This window comes from Cyprinus carpio, chromosome A17 (genome assembly GCF_018340385.1).
Source record: "Cyprinus carpio isolate SPL01 chromosome A17, ASM1834038v1, whole genome shotgun sequence".
Lineage (NCBI taxonomy): Eukaryota > Metazoa > Chordata > Actinopteri > Cypriniformes > Cyprinidae > Cyprinus > Cyprinus carpio.
In genome coordinates, this window is record NC_056588.1 from 3,567,461 (window position 1) to 3,574,874 (window position 7,414).

The window sequence follows — 7,414 nt, forward strand, 5'->3', positions numbered from 1 at the left end:
CAAACAAACAAAAAAGCCTTATGCATTTCTTTAATTGATCAAATATGATTCTTAAACTTTTATAAGGTCATGAACTCCATGCCTATTTCTTGCAAACACCAATGTTAGCACAGATGGTTCTGGCGTCATCAGTAGTTGAAAGTTCTTCAACCAGAGTGTCTGTGTACTGGTTCACTAACTTCCTACATATTGACTTTAGGAAGCCGATCTCATCACAGACCATCCCCAGCTTCGTTTTAATGTCATCCTGGAGGAAATTAAGTCATTAGTTTCGCATCAATTTATTAAAGCTTATAAAAATGTATTGTTACCAACCGGAGTGGCTCCATTGGAGATCTGTTTTTTCAGCTTCCTCATCACCCACTTGCAAGCCCAGCACTTTCCAGGGAGTTGTTCTGTTTCTATTTCACCCTAATATATCAACATATGGCAGTATTTTTGAGTCAATAGTTTATATGACATTTAAAATCTAATTAGCAGTTCAAAATGGACATGACTAGCTGTTTAAAAACCATTGCATCTTGCAAACACTCTTGAAGTTTAATTTCAGAATATGACAAAGATCTGACCTCTATAGATTGGGATCGATGCATAAGACAGAGTGATTAATCAGTTAATAGTCATACTATTGTAGTTGTTTGGCCAATTAAATGTATGGTGGTAAATTCTACCATCATCACGTAAACAGATCAAGTAGTTTTCCGGTTTCCAAATAACAGTTTGTGAATTTTGAAATAAACATTCAGCTAAATGAATTTTGTGTTCATGTTATTTGTTTTCATAAGAGTTTACAACATCAAACAATTCTTGAAAAATAACAGAATGCAATCTTAAAAAGTTAAAGAAATTTCTATATTATACATACATACATTTTGACCAATAATTAACAGTTCGCTGTGCTACTTTACAAGTGAACACAAAATGGGATCATGATAAACGATGTTGAGGGAGACTCACAGAGCTTTCTTCAAATTCATTTCCAGTGGACTCTTCTTTGCGCATTTCCAAGTGAAGAGCACAAACTGTAAGAAAAACTGCATGATAAATGTAGCACGTACTATGCCCGAAATGTGGGCATTTAATATAGCGCATGAGTTTAGTTTAACAGCGAGAATATGATATATATATATTTTAGGTACATTCAAGCTAATTTTAGCATGACCAGCATTGCACATCAATGAACTTAAGTCGGTCCAAATCAGTCTATGCTCACAAAATTAAGACAAATGATGGATAAAGATAACCAACAACTGATCTGTGCTGATTTTACCTGAGGATATCAGCAGGGTGATCAGGACGATTCTTCGCAGCATCTTTAGCAAAAGAGTCTGAACACAAGGAGGCTGAACACTCTCCACTCGTTTGCTGAAGGACTTTGGTGACACTCTTTCTTAAACACCTCTACTTTAAACAAGAAACCACAAACATTGTGAAGTGAGACCAGTAACACCCTCAGCACGTTATTTTCCATCTTCCTGTATGTGTCATAAATGATATTTGATTATACATACTATATCTAAATAGTTAACACTAAATTCAGTGTCAACTACTTATTTCAGAACAGTATCATAATGGTATGGTAGCAAATGGCAGAAGCATAAATCACATATCACTTCAACTGGAAACTCTGCGATTGTGATTAAGATTTTGTTTGAAATATTGTATTTGAAAAGGGTTGCCCTAATGCCACTCCCTTGGGACTCTTTTATTTATGCCACTACAACTAGAAGCAACATCAAAGAATAAAGCCTTCTCTACCTGGTTATTTGAGATGAATGATAAAACTTTATTACGTACTATATTTGCCTTGACTTTTGAGAAGAGATTGTTTCTTTAACTTGCATATTGCAGGGTGTGTGATGTTTTTAGTTTTGAAGATTTTCACACCATACCAAGAATAGAATCAAGAATTGCTTCCTCGTTTCTAATTCTCAAACTGTCATCATTTTAAAAGTCCTTAATGAATTGATGTGACATTGTGAAATGCAAATTCAGAAATGCTCCTTTTGAATCAATGGTGAAATGAGCAAACTCTGAGAGTACTCTACACCATATCTTCTCATTTCTCAAAAGAGAGACAGTGTGCACCCCACCCAAAGCTGTGTAACTCTTTGAACAACTATAATAATGAAATCCAATAATCGGCATTAACTCTACTAACTATAAAACCATGCTAAACACATTTTCATTTCATTTCATTTTTATTTATAAAATATTTTATACAAAGTGTCTAGTTTCTTAGTTGTGTGTTGGTTTCACATGAAATAACCCACACATTAGTCATAACATAGCTCAAAAAGTTGCCCCATGTATCATCACCTTTAGAGTCTTTCATTCTGTAATCAGAAAACACAATACATGCTTTATTTATTTCATCAGAGCTCATGGAGACAAAATTAAGAAAACAGTCATCTTTAATCCAACTTACACAAGGAATACAGAGAAACAGTTTTGCAACAGATCCAAAAACTCATTAGAATAATTTGTAATTCAACTACACTGGATGTGCCATTGAAGAAGTATTTTGCAGGAAACCTGAGTATTTTTGTACAGAATCCTCATGTAAAGAACCAAACATCATTAGGTTTTCTTATTTTTCTATATAGTTATTTATTTTGAATAAAACAGAGGTGTGAACATCTTCACACTTCTGCCACAACAACAGACATCTATACAGCACTGTTTGACAAACAACCCACACACATGCGCTGATACTAACCACACCCCTCCACACGACTCTTCTTGTGCATTTTTAGTTACTTTAAAGGCTTTAGCCAATCAGTCATCATTTCCTTTGAACAAGTTTCTCAATAAAAAAAATTTTCCTCACACTTGACCTGCAATGAGAAGAATGAATAAATATAACTTCTGCTGACTCATGGTTATGTTTTAAAACTGTGCAACCACATTCATGTTAGATGGCCTCATTGCCTCATTAGATGGTGGCTTGTAGGTAATCAGTCATACTTAAGTTTGCTTAGTTTTTCTCCTGAAACTGTGTAGCGGTCGGTGTGGTGATGTGGTTGCATGGTTTTATCTGGTACTTACTCAGCCTAGTATCTGGGAAAAAAAAAACCCTCTCAACATTTAACCTCTTCTACTTCAATACCCAAAGAGCAATTTATAGGGTTATTTAATTATCAGGATTGTACTGGTTAAGGCTCAAGGTTGGGCTGGTTAGAATGGTTTAGTTGGCCCCTGCTGGTTGTAGGTGCGAACTACATGCTTTGGAAAGCGCATCTCCCTATCTCAATAGAAGATGTTTTACAAATGTCTGATTTTATAGGGGCTCATAAATGCTTTAAATTATATTTTAGAGTCATTCAAGTCAAGCTCTGTAAGACGTCATTCAGAAGTGGCCTCATCAAATCAGGCATGGGACTTTAAATGGTGTGATAATATACGAATGTGATAGGCTACTACCTTCTTGCATCAAGATTGAGTCTTTTGAGACTACACACGTTAGGTAACTTACTCCAGCATCTTGTTCTTGCGGGCTTTTACCTTTGGTGAAAGTTTTTGTCCATCCAAGTTAAAGAACACTTTCTGGAAGACTTAAAAGGGAAGTTTGGGTTCTCGTGGATAGCTGAGGTTCAAGGCGTAAGTAAGTCCAGCATGGCCACTGCTACAGCTACGTTCTTCAAAGAGCATAGAACCTCAGTCCCTTCAATCACAATACCAACATCCACAGGCTTATCCCCTGGTTGGTGTCCTTCGGATCGGACGATGTAGATCCCCATTACCATCTGCTCTATGGCTTTTTTGGCATTCACCCAGTCGCAATCCTGTGCAAAACAAATAAAATGTGTTTCATTTGTAGAACAAAAATCTTTAATAATGACAGTAAACATTAGGGGAGCAACGGTTCAAAATGCTCACGGTTCAGTTCATATCACAGTTTTAGGGTCACGGTTTCGGTACGGTTCGGTATGTGCTATGTTCAGGGAACATAGGACTACTGTCAAATAAAAATTAAGAAAATAAGAGCAAATAATCAAACTACAAGCAACATTACAAATAAATACAGTAGAGCAAAGATTCAAATAAAATAAACAGTGCTTTTCAGTTTTTTTTTTTTCAGGTATCTAACAGTAGTTTAGGTACAGAAAATGGATAAAGTAATCAAATATAAAATAACACTGGATATTATCTTCACTTAATAAATTAAATAAAGATTAATTATTGTTACAGTTAAGTTACAGAAGCTATTCAGTCAAGAGCAGTGAGTGATTTCTTTGTCATTTGTTGTTTGATTTAACATTAAAAACACAGGCAGCAGGAATAGTTTTTTTCACGATCCAGTACATACTGTTACACATGCAATGTCTTTCTTGACTAATATACGTTCACTAAAGACATATCAGACAATGTTTGCTAGGATACTCGCCAAGACGGGCATGTTGACATAATTTTTGTATGAATTTGGCCGCTGAAGCACAAGACTTGAAAGAGAACTCGGTATTTGCACGCTGTCTGAAAAAAGCGTGTGCGTGCTTATGATTTTGGCAGATGAAGATCTTGTCACAGTTGTGTTTTGGGTATTTGTACTGTGTGTATAAGTTAGCAAGGCTTAAATGAGTTTAGTTTAAACAAAGATAGCAAGGGCGTACATGGCTGGACATTAGAGCAGCATATGGCACTCACATTGAACAAAGTTTACAAAGAGTGACTGTTTTGTCCACGCTTTTTGATTATCGTCGTTGTAATGGTTTGGAAAGCCAGAATGCACATCCATCGACTGAAACATAGGCCTACATTTATATGAATTCTGTCTGTTTTCCACGTTGCTATTTTAAACAAACCATATTAGCCTACAGATGCATCATCATTCGAGGTGGACCGCGGTGCAAGTGCATGCTGAACCTTAAGTGGAGAATGGTACGGTTCGATTTTTTACCGAGAACCGTTGCACCCCTAGTAAACATATGAAACATGTAACAAGCATACAAAACATAACGTAAACATATGAAAGTGAAGAAGAGAAAAGCATTTGCTTACATTGTACTCCTTGAACAGCTGTAAATGGTCCTCATTTAAGTATACACACAGTGCTTTGAGGATGCATTCTCTTCGCATCTCTATGCTGTTATTCTGTTAAAAAAGGCAAAAAAACATTGATTATTTGACCATAGCATATTGATAACCAAGTATAACAGTACATACAATCTGTATGAAAGTTCACTCAATAATAAAAATTCTGTCATTAATTACTCACCCTCATGTTATGCTGTAAGACTTTTGTTCATCTTTGGATCACAAATGAAGATCTTTTTGATGAATTCTGAAAGCTTTCTGTCCCTCCATAAACAGCTATGCAACTGAGACTTAATAAAGAGACCTACATGAATCGAGCAGTTTAGTCCAAATTTTCTGAGACTCGATCACTTGATGAAGAGATTTAATTTAGGCTTTTACTCACATAGAAACATCAATCAGCTAACAAAAGCAGAAGCTCAACCAAAAATGAATGACGCCTGAGAACAAACCTCATCCGGAAGTTTTAAACGTGCTGTGTAACACACACGAATGAACCTCATTCTCCGCAATAAACTTCCGCACGTTTGAGCTTCCGGAAGAGTATTGTTCTTGCACGTCATCCAGGTTCGGTTGAGCTTCTATATGTTTGCTGATCAATGTTTATATGTGAATTAAAGCCTAAATTAAATACTAAATACTAATACTAAACTAAAGAGCTCAATTCATATGGATTAGTTTTACGATCTCTTTATGAACTTTATAACACAAAGTTATAATTGCGCAGCTGTCTATTATGAAGGGACAGAATGCTGTCAGATTTTATCAATAAGATCTTCATTTGTGTTATGAAAATGAACGAAGGTCTTACGGGTGTGGAACTACATGAAGGTGAGTAATTAATGACATGATTTTCATTTTTGGCTGAACTAACCCTTTAAGAACATTCCTTTATACAACTTACCATGTGAAAAAGTAGACTAAAACCCAAGCATGGGATGCTGTTTATTGCTCACAGGCGTGTGCAGGAAATGGGCTACAGGTGCCGCATTCCCCAGGTCAAGCCACTTTTGAACCAGAAACAGCGGCAGAAGCTTTGGTCCAAAGTACTTTTTTTGGATGAAAGCAAATTTTGCATGTCATTCGGAAATCAAGGTGCCAGAGTCTGGAGGAAGACTGGGGAGAAGGAAATGCCAAAATGCCTGAAGTCCAGTGTCAAGTACCCACAGTCAGTGATGGTCTGGGGTGCCATGTCAGCTGCTGGTGTTGGTCCACTGTGTTTTATCAAGGGCAGGGTCAATGCAGCTAGCTATCAGGAGATTTTGGAGCACTTCATGCTTCCATCTGCTGAAAAGCTTTATGGAGATGAAGATTTCGGTTTTTCAGCACGACCTGGCACCTGTTCACAGTGCCAAAACCACTGGTAAATGGTTTACTGACTATGGTATTACTGTGCTCAATTGGCCTGCCAACTCTCCTGACCTGAACCCCATAGAGAATCTGTGGGATATTGTGAAGAGAAAGTTGAGAGACGCAAGACCCAACACTCTGGATGAGCTTAAGGCCGCTATCGAAGCATCCTGGGCCTCCATAACACCTCAGCAGTGCCACAGGCTGGTTGCCTCCATGCCACGCCGCATTGAAGCAGTCATTTCTGCAAAAGGATTCCCGACCAAGTATTGAGTGCATAACTGAACATAATTATTTGAAGGTTGACTTTTTTTGTATTAAAAACACTTTTCTTTTATTGGTCGGATGAAATATGCTAATTTTTTGAGATAGGAATTTTGGGTTTTCATGAGCTGTATGCCAAAATCATCAGTATTAAAACAATAAAAGACCTGGAATATTTCAGTTGGTGTGCAATGAATCTAAAATATATGAAAGTTTAATTTTTATCATTACATTATGGAAAATAATGAACTTTTTCACAATATGCTAATTTTTTGAGAAGGACCTGTATATATAATTAGCATGAGATGTAGGGCATTCAATTAAACTATCATTGTGTTATTATTTCCAAATGTTTAGTGTCGCTACATAAACAGTTCTGAAGAAAACAGGCCATCCTGCTCTACCGATGAAACCGAAGCTGATTAATGTCGCATTTTCCTGTGCAATATGCATTATAACTGAAATCAATATAAAATGTGAATGCTGCCCCGGAAGACAAGTTTCGATCATTATATTTCATACAAGCAAAGACTAATTTGTGTCTTTAAATCATGCTTTAAATACAGCTCATTTAATTACAGCGACTGTAACAATAATACAGCGTAATACAATAATGTGCAGTAGCAATTACAACGGAAACACCAGTGATAAGTTTAAAGTATAAATATCACGTTTAAGATCATAACTATAAAGCATTATGGTTTTGAACATGTAACAGGAGTGAGGGAATCACTTACAGTCACAGTATTTATCATCGCGTGCATCC

General features: G+C 36.5%; 1 long non-coding RNA gene across 2 annotated transcripts; it reads right to left on the reverse strand.

Annotated features, from left to right (window-relative positions):
* Positions 1 to 1,961: 1,961 nt before the first annotated feature.
* Positions 1,962 to 6,021, reverse strand: LOC122148132. 2 transcript variants are annotated; one of them, XR_006162100.1, is made up of 3 exons: positions 5,939 to 6,021; positions 4,999 to 5,091; positions 1,962 to 3,958 (listed from the first exon to the last, which is right to left on the reverse strand). It is a non-coding gene; the product is annotated as an uncharacterized LOC122148132 (long non-coding RNA). The 2 variants fall into 2 exon arrangements; XR_006162099.1 differs by having other exon boundaries at positions 1,971 to 3,785.
* Between the last annotated feature and the right edge of the window lie 1,393 nt (positions 6,022 to 7,414).